The sequence below is a fragment of the Pongo pygmaeus genome, chromosome 15 (genome assembly GCF_028885625.2).
Source record: "Pongo pygmaeus isolate AG05252 chromosome 15, NHGRI_mPonPyg2-v2.0_pri, whole genome shotgun sequence".
In the NCBI taxonomy this organism is placed as follows: domain Eukaryota; kingdom Metazoa; phylum Chordata; class Mammalia; order Primates; family Hominidae; genus Pongo; species Pongo pygmaeus.
In genome coordinates, this window is record NC_072388.2 from 86595544 (window position 1) to 86609580 (window position 14037).

Consider the following 14037-nt stretch of genomic DNA (forward strand, 5'->3'; position numbering starts at 1 on the left):
CCTTCTCCAAGCTACACCTTAATGTCTCCAAATAATTTTATTGCTTTCCTAAGTGGAAGGAGAAATAGAATGAGCATGTGTTACTCTGAGAGCTCACATATGAGTGGTGCTTTGTAGTTCACAAAATATTCTCCCCACTATGTGACTCAGAAGGACAGAATTAGGACAAGAAGGTGAAAGTTATAAGGTTGCAGATTACAGACAGATAGACTGATGGATCTTTTGCTAGTGAATCCCCTTTTGCTAGTGAATGTAATTTTTTATGCTCCTTACAACTTGCAAGATTTGTAGAGTGAATGAGAGAAAAGAGAAGTATTCTAGAGAATATAAAAGCTGAATGAGAGAGCCATATATACGTGTGTGTGTGTGTGTGCCTGTGTGTGTGTGAACTAATGGTTAGCTTTTCCCCCAAAAAAGGGAGCTCCCAAATAAGGGAGCTATTTTTTGAAGGCCTATGTTACACATTCAAGGACAGTTGATATCTAGTTGAGGGGGTTAAAGGAGGATATAACGTCCTCTTCAACTTCTTCCTTCAAGAAATTGAAGAAAGTAGCCAGCCATGCTGGCTCATGTCTGTAATCCCAGAACTTTGGAAGGCCAAGGCAGGAGGACTGCTTGAACCCAAGAGTTTGGGATCAGCCTGGGCAACATAGCAAGACCCTGACTCTATGAATAATAAGAACAATAATTTTAAAAATGAAAAAGGAAGTTTAAGAAAGTTAATCTCTGGTGGTTTCTTCCAATATTGATATGGAAATATTAGAGTTTTTTTTAATGCCTGAGACAAGCCTAAGATGCTTTGTGGAGCCCTACCTGTCATATACCATGAAGAGAGAGAAAACATTCAAGCATTTCTAAAAGGCAAAAAGAATACTTTTATAGGATTCCAAGAATGGTGCCAGTTAGTTAAATAAAGTGAAACTCACTTGTGCCATTTTAGTGTTTCCCCAAAGTGGTATTTGTCTTTAAGTTTCACATCTAATGTAAACACCAGAAGTCAAACGGTAATAAAGATTTCTTTAACTGAAAGTGCCAGAAAACACTAACGTGCCACACAGTTGATTCACTGGAGCCCAGCTTTTTCTCCTTTTAAATTAGGTGTCCCAGTTACTCTTCAGTCTCACTGAAAAATTATAAAATGTCTAAAATGTAATTTACAGTGTCTGTAAATGTAAAAAGCACCTGGTCAACCCTGGAAGAATTTAGGAGGCAACACAGTGCAGTGAAAATGCTGGAGCATTTGAATTTAGACAATCTGGCTTTGAATCTCAGCTTCTTAGTGGCTGCAACAATGGGCAGGTCACATCACTTTTCTTAATCTCAGTTTTATCATCTGGAGAATGGATTCAATATACGTCATGCCCTTCTTCCTTCATAGAATCTTGAGCCTCAGAGGACATCGTGCTGTGAAAGTGCACAAAATGAAAATGCATATTAAATGCAAATGCATATTAAATGGTTACTCCTGGTAACCACTCATTCAAGTTGCTATCCAGTTTGTAAAATATTCTGGCGTAATGCTCCTCAATCAAGACAGGGAGGCGAGAGCTTCTATTCCATGCTAACACCATTATGAGTGCATCACCAGTACTCCAACAGTTCACAAAATGTGATCATACTGCTTCATTCAGCTCTGGGAAGAGAAAACGATTGTGCTACTTGTTTCATTAACTGAAATCTTGCCCATCAGATATTAAATATCATAAATAAAAATACATGCACAGAAATGTGAAGAAACATTTCTCTACAATTGCTAATGAATCTTGTATGTTCCTTACGACTTACAAGATTTATAGAGTGAATGAGAGAAAATAGAAGTATTCTAGAGAATATAAAAGCTGAATGAAGGCCAGAAACAGCCAGCCATCAGGTGCTGCTATAGTTTGGATGTTTGACCCTCCAAAGCTCATGTTGAAATTTGAGCCTCAAAGTTGGAGGTGGGACCCAGTGGAAGGTGCTTGGGTCATGGGGGCAGATCTCTAATGACTGTCTTGGTGCTGTCTTCATGATAATGAATGAATTCTCACTCTGTTAGTATCTTCAAGAACTAACAGAGGAGCCTGGAACTAAGAGGAGCCTGGAACCATCCTCCCCTCTCTCTTACCGTCTTTCTTGCTGTGTGATCTCTGTCAATACCAGTTCCCCATCCCCTTTTACCATAAGTGGAAGCAACTGGAAGCCCTCACCAGAAGCAGATGCTGGTTCCATGCTTCTTTGTACAGTGAGCAGAATCATGAGCCAAACAAACCTCTTTTATTTATAAATTTCCTAGCCTCTGGCATTTCCTTATAGCACTAAAAATGGACTAAGACAGGTGGTCACCCATGAATGGTGAAAGAATGATCTCTCCTGCATTCACAATAAAGTGGAAAATAAAAATATCCTTTAACTTTTTATCATATAATAAAGATAGACATAATCATCTTGAAAAACAAATGTTTAAACCTTAGAGATAAGGCTAAATCTTTTGAAACCCATCCTCCATCTTGACCTTCCTCCCAACCCTTCTAGAGGCACTACTCTTAAGTTCAGTGTCCATGATTTTAGACCCCTTTCTCAGCACCTGAATACCTACATCACATATACCTACTCAGACATCATATTGGTGTTGTTTTAAGGGTTTTTTTCTTAACATAAATGGCACCATACTAACCACATCATTCTGAAACATGAGAATGTAGACTCTAAGTTCAACCTGCCAGATTGAAATATCTCAACTTAATTTAATAGATGTTTGACTTTAGGAAATTGCTTAGTTTCTCTCATTCTCAGTGTCCTCATCTGTATCAATATTATAACCTACCTCATAAGACTGTAATAAGGATTACATGAGCTTATTTAGATAAAGCAGTTAGATTTGTGCCTAGCAGATCACATAAATTACACTTGTGCGGAAAAACCATGATGACAAGAACCACACATAATATCAAAAAAAAAAACACTTAAATGAAAAAGAAAGTCAATGTGAAATCACACAGACACTCCATGTGAAGGATGACAGAAGTGTGAATTCCCCGAGGAGGAAGCCACATTGACTTAACTGATCTGGAACAGGAAATAAACAAAGTACCAATGGGTAGTAAATTAGCAGAATGTTAAACATGGTGTCAGAGGGGAAGAAGAAAACACACTGCCAACCACAGGGTAGGGTCTGGATTTTATTCTAAGGGCAAGAGCTTCTTACTAAAGTGCTTTAAGCAAGGGAATTACCAGCCATCATAAGTTAGCAGTTGGGACAGACTCCTGTAATGAAAGATAGATTAACAAGAAGAAAACAAGTTAGTTTATTAATGTGTGCAGTGTGCATCTCAATGAAAGGTAACTCAAAGCAATGGCTTAGAACTCTGGCTTATATATGATCTCTAATAACAAACAATAAATTTTAGAGAAGTAGTAAAACAAAGGAAAGCAGTTCTAGTCTTCCAGAGGCAGGAAACTGTGGAAAGCTAAATATATGGGAGAAAATTAATGGAGTCAGGCTTGTTTGCAGATTCCTCTGGTGTCATATGTGAACTGATAAGAATTGTCTCCAGTAATTGACTTCTGTCCTTCCTGGTAGAGAGGGGAGAGGAATACCTTTCAAATTTATGCACTACATTTTGGAAAATAGGGAGAGGGAAGAGAGCTTTTCTGCATCTGTTTCTTCTTGTTTTTAGCTCAACAACCCTTTATGTTTTAGGAAGGCACAGTGGAATTGAGGTAAGTGGAAGCTGAGAAACCAGTTAGGAAGCCTTTATAGCAGCCCAGATGAGAGGCTGCTACTTGACTTCAAGATAGAATTAAAATTGGAGAAAGGTGGTCATATTTTAGAGCTAAAAGCAACTTGCTCATAAATTAGATATCATCAGTGAGAGGAATAGGCTATTTTGGTGAAGACACTGGGGTAATGGAGACGTTAGTTACCAAATGAGGAAGAGGAAATGAGAAGTAGGCTAGAGAAAAACAAAACAAAAAACAGGATGGTCCGGGACTGAGCCCCATGGCACTACAACCTTAATAGATTGAACAGAAGAGACAGAGCCAAAGGGTAAGGTGAATAGCAGGTGAGTGTCCTGCCATGGATGTTTTGGATATAAAGTGCTTCGTGACAGGAGGAGTGTTCAACTATGTTAAAAGCTCCAGTGAGTACTAATAAGAAGAGCACAGATAAATCACCACAGATTTGGCAACCTGGACGTAATTGATGGCAGAAGAGTAGACATGACAGAAGTCTTACTGGAGTTTGGGGAAGAAAAGGGGAAATGAGAAGAAAGGGGAGACAACAGTTGAATCATGTTGAAGACATTACTCTGTGAAAGAAGGTAGAGAAAGAAGTTCATCCCTGGAGAAGAATATGAAGTCAATATATATTTTTTAATATGGAGGACTTGAGAGTGTGTGTATATGGTATATGCTGATGCACAGGAAATAGTAGTAGACAATAGGAAAAGAGAAAAAGCAAAGCCGTTGAGGAGATGATAGAAGACAGGATCCTGAATACAGATAACAGATTGGTCTTAGAAGCAGTGTCAAACTCCCTGTAACAGGAGAATGCATTTGAGTATCTGTGGAGGTAAGGTTGATAAATTGGGTGGTGGGAATATGACAACAGTTGTCTTAGTCCGTTTTCTGCTGCTGTAACACAATGCCAAAGAATGAGATATTTATAAGGAAGAGAAGTGCATTTGTCTTACAGTTCCAGAGGCTGGGAATTCTAAGAGCATGGCATTGACCTCTGGTGAGGGCCTTCTTGCTGCACAGTTCCATAGCAGGAGGGCAAGTGAGCATGTGAAACAGAGAGAGCAATGGGGCCAAACTTTTTTTTTTTTTAATCAGGAGCCCATTTTCAGGGTAGCTAACTCACTCTCACAATAAGGGCATTAATCCCTTCATGAGAGAAGATCCCTCATAGCCTAATCACCTCTTAAAGGTACCACCTTTTAATGCTGTTGTAACAGCAATTAAGTTTTTAACACTTAAACTTCTGGGGACACATTAAAGCCATAGCAGTAGTCTTGCCTCATCATCTTTATTTTCAAGTGTTTACAACTTGACCAGCCAACTACGTATAAGCTTCACAAGAGGAGGTACTTCTAATTTGCACACTTCTCCTTTACCCTACTTATCTTCAACCCGAACCTAACACAGCCTTCATAAGGGCAAATGTTAGCCTATTTATAGCTGAAAACTCCAACATGCTTCCTTAAAGACCTGAGACCTGCCTCCTGTTCCATATCCCCAGGGGAGTCATTTTAGGGTCGTATGTTCTCTAATTTTCCAACCTTTACATGCATTATGACCTCTACCTAGAATGTTCTTCATCACCCCGGATAGGTCCTTCCTTGAGCACAGCTTCCATTGCAGAAAAGCTTTCCTAAGGCTCCCAGTCTTGTACTAACGGCATGCTTATTGACCATGGAGTTCCACATGTTTCCAAAGTAGTCTTCACCATGCATTCCTCTGGAGGATTCTCTTCACAATAGCATCAAGTAAATAATGCTGCATTGTCACTGCCTGATGGTATACTTTATTCTCCCAAAAATGGAAGCAGTGTGAGAGATGAACCTCTGTATTGCTCATTATTAAACCCCAAGACCAAAAGCAAGCATAAAGCAAATGCTTCTTCAACGTTGAATAAATGACTAGCATTAAGAGAAAAAAAGAATGACATATAATTATTGGCATGGCTTGGATGTGTATCCCATGCAAATCTCACGTTGAAATGTTATTTCCAATGTTGGAGGTGGGGCCTGGTGGGAAGTGTTTGGGCCAGGGCAATAGATCCCTCATGAATGGCTTGATGCCCTTCCTGCAGCAATGAGTTCACAGGAGAACTGGTTGTTTAAAAAAGACTAGCTCCTCCTCCTTTCTCTCTGGCTTCCTCTCTCTCTCTCCATGTGATATGCTGGCTCCCCTTCACCTTCTGCCATGAGTAAGAGCTTCCTGAGGCCTCACCAGGAGCAGATACCAGTGCCATGCTTCCTGCACAGCCTACGGAACCATGAGCCAAAATAAACCTCTCTTCTTCATAAATTACCCAGCCTCAGGTATTCGTTTATAGTGACATAAAAGGAATGTAGGACTCTAGTCATATACAAAATTGATAATGTAATCTTAATTAGGTATTTAGGCTTGGGAAAATGAACTAAAGTAAGGACACTCAGTAAAACATTGTAAATGGTTAGCTATAATGAGGGAAAATATAGAAAGCACACACGATTTTTTTTCTTTTAAAAACTTTTCTTCCATTTCCAATTTTTCTGCAGTAAAGTTTTCATTTTTATAAAAAGAAAAAAATAAATATAATTTGAAACATAAAATCTCCATTGTACCAGTCCTTTCTCACACTGCTATAAAGAACTACCTGAGCCTGTGTAATTTATAAAGAAAAGAGGTTTAATTGACTCACAGTTCCACAGCCTGCACAGGAGGCATGGCTGGGGAGGCCTCAGGAAACTTACAATCATGGCAGAAGGTGAAGGGGAAGCAGGCACGAGAAGGAGGAAAAGAGAGCAGGAAGAGGTGCTACACACTTTTAAACAACCAGATTTCATGAGAACTCACTCATTATCACAAGAACAGCAAGGAGGAAATCTGCCCCCATGATCCAATCACCTCCCACCAGGCCCCTCCTCCAACACTGGGGATTACAATTTGACATGAGATTTGGGTGGGGACACAAATCAACCCATATCACCCACTTTGCTCACCTTGGACATCTTCTGTAAGCACATTTAATGCCTCTCTACCCCGAAGTGCTTCTCTCCCTTATGTTTCATTCTGCATTTATTGCTGCATTTCACCCCTGAGATCCTAGTATAGAACTTCTCCAGGTCTTTATTCTGACTTTCCTGGCCTCACTGTCTTTATTGGCCTAGGTCAACATGCCTCCTGGTGTGCCCAGTCTCCAGAACCTGCTGTGGAGCAAGCAGCCCCCTACGGGTGTTCCAACCCCAAAAAGGCCATCTCTCTCTCAGGTTCCAGCAGCCCAAATAGTCAAGAGGCCCCATCTCAGCATTTGGTAAAGCACTGGAGAGCACATTTATATGTACAAAGTGAGTATGCTTTTCCACACATCTTCTCAGCATTTACCTAAAGATGAACAACTGGGATTCTCTTTTACCTACTATATTATATTGCAAAATTCTATCTGGTAAATTCTCTGTAGAGAGCACATTCAATTTAGTTGCAAAGCAGAGGTTATAATATGTAGCAGAGCTAACTGAAGAGCAAAAGTCCCAATGCCAGGGAAGAAGACAGGAAATTTCATATATCATCTATCCTAGGAGATTTTCCCAGTGTAGAGTTACCTTGCAGTCAATAGACAGTAAAAATAATAAATTATTTTTTTAAAAAACTTGAAAAACTTATTTGTATCTCCTGTGCCACTAAGGTGAGTTAAAAATGCTATTTCAAGCTTTCTAAAATGTGTTTTAATGGAGTATATGGTTACTAACGTACACTTTTATTTTGCATTTTCACACGAGTAGTGATGGTCTAGTTTTATTTCTATTTTAAAGACACGGTCTTGCCTTTGTATCTGTGTTTTAAATTACAACCTAAAGAAAAAAATGAAATATTTAGCAGCATTAAAACAAACCACTTTCTTCAACACATACACACTCAGAAAGTATTGTTCTTGTTTTTAACCTCAAAAACATATTTTGGCAGAGAGACCCCATCACCAAATAGACATATCGACGGCCTTCCCTGGTCCAAGAACATATGTGAGGAAGATTTTTGCTTTCTCCCCAATAATTTCTATATTAGAATGAATTTTAGCCTACTAATTTCCATTCCTCAGACCAACTCCCAACTCAAATAATCCTTCCAGGAGCAGATTTTTAGAAGTGAAAATGCCTAAAGGAAATTCCAAAAAAAAAAAAAAATGAGATAGCCAAGAGAATACTTGATGCAGAGCAATAAATCCCTACAGTCTAAACTGCAAACAGAATGCCTTCAAAAAAGCCATCAGCAGCTGGAGCCTTCATATTTAGAATAATGTTTATAAATGATTTTATCTAATTCTAATTGTCATGCATTCACAGCAATCTGTTAGCTTTTAGCCAGGTTAGACATCCTCACAGCTTGAGAGGAGCCTCAAATCACCAGAGAACCCAAAATAAGGGGCAAGTTAGAAAAATCCCTGCCATGCATTCCTCCCATGCTGATCTCCAACATACTGTGGGGAGAAGCAGCTGCCTGGAGCAGAAGCTGCTGTCAGAGGGGGCTCCTCCTGCAGTGCCAATAACAGCCACACTCAGGAGCTTCACTGAGCACCGCTCAGGGACCGTGTCAACCACAAGGCTCTTGCATCAGCTCTGCCTTCACTGAGACTCTGCCCCATTCTCTCATCAGTTCCCTGCTAACCACTCCCAAGAGGGCATGTGACTGCTGGAGAAAGACTTTTCAGAATCAAAAAAGGCAGATGGGCAATCAAAAGAACATTTCTCCTTTAAGAACAAAGCAACAACAAACTTTATTGTTCTACCACCAACCAAAGACCTGCATATTATTGTCAAGGTTTCATCCTGCCTTTGTGATTCTCCATTTTCCTTCAGCTCTATAGTCTTTGAAATCCACTTTGAAAAATGCCTAACACAAGTATTGTCTGGATGCTCCATGAGAGGTTGAATCTGCCTACATTTCCCCATTCTCAATCGAACAAAATCCCTTCTAACACTGATAAAATGGGGCCATTCTTGGCATGGTGTGATACTCAAGGAAGACACAAGTCAAACAAATAAAGACCTTGAAGAAACAATTTAAGCATTGACTGGAGTCTTGAAGAGTGGAAAGCATAGTTTACATTTTCATGACACACATAGCAAAATTTCCTAAATATCCTCTCTGCTCATCTATTTCCCCCAAATCTTCCCAACAGCTGCTCAACAATCTCTCCCCCAGAAACTTACTTTTCCAGATTTGGTTTGTCTGCCTTTTTAAATGTGGATAAATCTAGTCTTTCTCAGCTACTCCCAATTCTGCAGCTTTAGACATCTACTCTGATCATCCAAAAAGAACCATGGCCAGATAATTGGCTGGACACCAAGTAACTCATTTCCCCCCCAACCCCACCCCCACCCCCACTAAAAAGCAGAGGGATGGGAGGTTTGAATATTTATGCATCACTAGTGTTGTCCTTGTTACAAACAGATGAGAAACCCAACTAATTTGAACCAGGCCTGATTTCTTTCAATTTCCTCCCTCCCTCCTTGTCTCCTTCCCTCTCCCTTCCTTCCTTCTTTTATTCTTTTTCCTTTCCCTCCCCAAACTCATAAATCATCAAATATTACTGCTGGAAGATTCCTTACATATCTTCTGGTGTAACTCCTCCTGAGACCCAAGGCAGCATTGTGTCCAAGGTCTCCAGCCATTCATCTCTGGCTAAGCAGTGACTAGAGACCTGGCTTGTGTCTCCAGATCCTGTGCTTGTTCCATTCTCATTCCATTACACCTTATTACCCTAAAGAAAAAAAATGGCAACAAAACAGGTTTGTGTCAAGAATTATTTGTAATTTGTGTTCCCAGGGATAACCTGGGATTTGTACACATTCTGCTGTTTATGAATACCTTCTACAACTATATTACTACATAATGAAAATCAAGTTCAGAATGACAGCCCTCAGGTACTACAAATTTTCCAGGACAAAAATAAAGGATTCATTTGTGCTTCCTATAATGCCCCTGTTTTTAAAAAGGGTCTCAACATTAATTGAAAGAAAGTTTCCTGCATAAATTTCTGTAAACTAGGAAAGGCAATTAATCACATATCCTTTCCATGAGTATCTTGATTCCTTGAGGGCTTATGAGGTAATGATGCTATAATCACTTTATAGAGGACACCTCACTTGAATTGGTTACCAACTATTCAATAGTTTGCAATATTAGGACCTCCACTAAAAGGAGACTGAAACTAACCACAGTCCTACCTCCCTTCCACCTCTCTCTAAACATTCAAGGAAGCGTCCACAAGGACAGAAATCACATATCCTTTATCCAAGAAACCTTAATTATCCACCACCTCCAGTGTCCAGGTGAGCCCACTTCAGAATCTATCTAGTACTGGAGTAAGTGGCCATTTTGAAATCAAAGCATGATCTTCAGACATTGAATTCTGAAAAAAAAACTTCAAGATAATTAAGGTTTCTTGTATAAGAATATGTGAATTATTTTTGGAAAAAGAAAACAAGGAATGGAGCAAAGAATATGAAAGGGCAGAAAGGGGAAAAGAAATATCTGTGAATTGTTAAAAATTGATTATTGATTGTTAAGTGCAATTGTTACTTCAGGGCAACATTCAGAGTTTCCTGGCATGTGACAGGCATTTTGTCCCCAATTTCTGAGTGACACGGTGCCATCAAGCCCACTGTGGCTGGAATCTCAGGCCATACTGGCAGCAGACAGCAGGGCACTCAGTCCTGAAAATATAAAAGCTCAAGGCTTGAAGACTATTCAGTTAGTCCCAGTGAAAATCTTCTCTCCATTTCAGTCTACAACAAGGAAGGGTTAGGTCATGCTCACCTACTCAGAACGTGGGAAGTGCCACTCTCCCTCTTCATGAGCTGGAATTTCTTCATCTCTAAAGCAGAAATATAATGATAATACCTACCACATAGGCTTGCTGTGTGGATTAAATATTAAATGTGGCCACTAGTAAGTGCTGTAAAAGTGTTAGCAATTATTTCTGTTATTATCTGCCCTCAATTATCAATATAGCTGTTCTGTGCTGCCCCAAACAGAGCTTTCATCCTTAAGCTTGTGAAGTGCTTAAAGAAAGTTTGAGACAAATAAAGTCTTAGTCTCTCTCTCTCTCTCTCTCTCTCTCTCTCTCTCCCTTCTTCCCTTTTCTTCTTTTATTTATCTTCTTCTTAATAGATTTAGGTGAAATGACTTCCCATTTCTTCAATGCTTCAATTCATTTAAAATGTCATCCACACATAGGAACTGTCCTGTCTACCCTTTCAGTGTCAACATCCTGGGCAAGATCTAATGCTTAGAAGGAACCAGGGCACCACTGTCCTTACAGGTCATGTTGAAATCCAGTGCTATGAAGGTCAAAGCAAGAAAGCCAAGGTTTGAGAATGTGGCTTATGTGGTCAGTGAGATGCCACCAAATCAAGAGTACAGGCATATTCCAAGTTCCTAAGATCAATTGCCTGAGATCCACAAAAGGCTGAAGAAGGCAGGATCCAATCAGGCATGAAAGTTGTCAAAGTGAAAATAGAGTCACTAATGTAAAAAGCACAAAAAAGCCCTGACAAACACAGCCAGCGAAGACCCTGAAGAGAGGGCCCTCATGAAGAAAGGGTTTTGTTGTTATACATTATAACGACAAAAGACCCTACCCTATGAAAAGTATAACCTTATGCAAAGGCCATTGCAGCCGTACACAACAATACTCCTATGAGGACATCTGCCCAGCAACTGCCTGTGCAGCCTCAGACTAGAGTGACCTTTATTACTGTTCTTTGTAGCCAAGATCATTATTTCGAAACAGTTATATAATCCTCCTTATTTTTCCATCCAAACACTTATCTTTTACCTCCCTGAAAACACATAGTTTACTGACATGTAAGCTATGTCATTACATAGTTTACATATAACTATGTAACCATTACAGCACTCTATTGTCAAATAAGCATGTTTTCTTTTACAGAACCTCTCTCTGTTTGTTATTTAGGATGACACAGACCAGACAAAGTTTAACATGCCAAACTACCAGGAAGGACTAAAGAGCTCCCTCCAATTGTCCCAGGATAATGCTGCAGCTTATAGTTCACCAGCATGTGCCACCAACAGAAAGTACCAAGTCCTCCTAAGGCAGCTCCCATGGCTGGCTCTCAGCCACTAAAGTTTGGATTTACAATGTCATTTTAAATTCTAAGAAATTATGATGTATCTTCAACTTTTTCATTAGAGGGATTGAAATCTGGTCCCTCTGTATAAAAACAAACAAACAAACACAAAACAACAGTAGATACTGCTCAGGTGTTCATGGTCCAGGCTCCCTGAGATCTGAGGCAGTCAGGCCCACAGCTAAAGAAGAATATTAGAAGTTGTTTAAGAGGGACATGTGCTGGTCGAGAGGATTTGCCTTGGAGTCAGACAGTCCAGGGATGGAGTCATGGCATCTCCATTTACTGACAATGTAGCCTCTGATAAGTTTGTTATATAAAATGGAACAATAAGGTAAATATCACATTAACACTGTTGAGTATGTGAAATAAAATATTTTATGTGAAAGTGCTTAGTAGCATGCCTGGCTGAGTCAGTGGTCCACACACAATTACTGTTATTGCCACTTGAAACCAGGCACCATTTGGAAGCAGAAAGAAGCCCTCACCAGATAATTTAACTTGCTGGCACATTAATCTTGGACTTCCCAGTCTCAGAACTGTGAAAAACAAATTTTCTTCTTTATAAATACTGAGTCTCAGGTATTCTGTTACAGCAGCACAAAACAAAGTCCCTGAACTGAAATAAATTTGGGATGCAAATTTATTTTAAGAAAGGCACTGAGTTGGGCACATGGATTATATGAAAAGGGATAAGAGAGCTTTCAACCTATAGTATATCATTATCTAGCTGGATTATCTCTTACTATCTTCTCTTCTCTTTGATTTTTCTCTCTCCTTTCTCTTCTCTCTCTCTTTTTTATCTGTCTCTAAACACACACAAATACTACATATGCACATGCATGCATACACACACACACACACACACGTGCACATATGTTGAAAAACAGAAGGTAAACAACATTTCAAACTGACAGAGAGACAGACAGAAAAAAACCCTGGATAAAAAAGATAGTATCATAAGTGGAGGTTTGTAAATTTTCCTCCAAAAAGCAGAATAAATAATTCATTTAAAAGGGTAAGAAAATAGTAAGATTTTTCTGGCCATGTATGGCCACTCTCTACTCTCAGCTTTTCTCATGTCAGCAACAGGCAGTCAAATAAGAGAACTGAGGGGAAACTTATCAAATACTGCTCCCCACCTCTGTGCTTGTTTCCCAAGGAAATCTTAGAATGCTACCCATGTGTATTAGTCCATCTTCGTCCTTCTGATAAAGACATATCCAAGACTGGGCAATTTATAAGAGAAAGAAGTTTAACGGACTTACAGTTCCACGTGGCTGGAGAAGCCTTACAATCATGGCAGAAGGCAAGGAGGAGCAAGTCACATCTTATATGGATGGCAGCAGGCAAAGAGAGAGGTTGTTTAGGGAAACTCCACATTATAAAGCCATCAGATCTTGTGAGACTTATTCACTATCACAAGAACAGCATGGGAAAGACCTGCCCCCATGATTCAGTTACTTCCCACCAGGTCCCTTCCACAATACATGGGAATTCAAGATGAGATTTGAGTAGGGACACAGCCAAACCATATCATTACACTTCTGGCCCCTTCCAAATCTCATGTCTTCACATTTCAAAACCAATCATGCCTTCCCAACAGTCTTCCAAAGTCTTAACTCATTTTAGCATTAACTCAAAAGTCCACAGTCCAAAGCCTCATTTGTGACAAGGCAAGTCCCTTCTGCCTACGAGCCTGTAAAATCAAAAGCAAGTTAGTTACTTCCTAGATACAATGGGGGTACAGACGTTGGGTAAATACAGCCATTCCAAATTAGAGACATTGGCCAAAACCAAGGGGCTACAGGCCAGCCCCATGCAACTCCAAAATCCAGTGGGGAAGGCAAATCTTAAAGCTTCAAAATTATCTCCTTTAACTCCACCTCTCACATACAGGTCACACTGATGCAAGAAGTGGATTCCATGGTCTTGAGTAGCTGCATCCTTATGACTCTGCAGGGTACTGCTTCCTCCCAGCTGATTTTATGGGCTGGTGTTGAGTGTCTGTGGCTTTTCCAGGTGCACAGTGCAGGCCGTCAGTGTATCTATCATTCTGGGGTCTGGAAGATGGTGCCTCTCTTCTCACAGCTCCACTAGGCAGTACCCCAGTAGGGACTCTGTGTGGGAGCCCTGACCCCACATTTCTCTTAGGCACTGCCCTAGCAGAGGTTCTCTATGAGGGCCCCACCCCTGCAGC

The 14037-nt window shown here is 40.0% G+C and overlaps 1 protein-coding gene across 4 annotated transcripts in view; it reads right to left on the reverse strand.

Moving 5' to 3' along the window:
* LOC129012220 (uncharacterized) overlaps nt 1–14037 on the reverse strand; it is a 320478-nt gene that overhangs the window by 178349 nt on the left and 128092 nt on the right. For 3 of the 4 annotated variants that reach the window (XM_054447701.2, XM_054447702.2, XM_054447700.2), the window contains exon 2: nt 9294–9445. The exons of the other annotated variant lie outside the window; for it this stretch is intronic. The gene's annotated coding sequence lies outside the window, so the exon portion shown is untranslated. The remainder of the gene's footprint in view (nt 1–9293; nt 9446–14037) is intronic. 4 annotated transcript variants of the gene reach the window in all.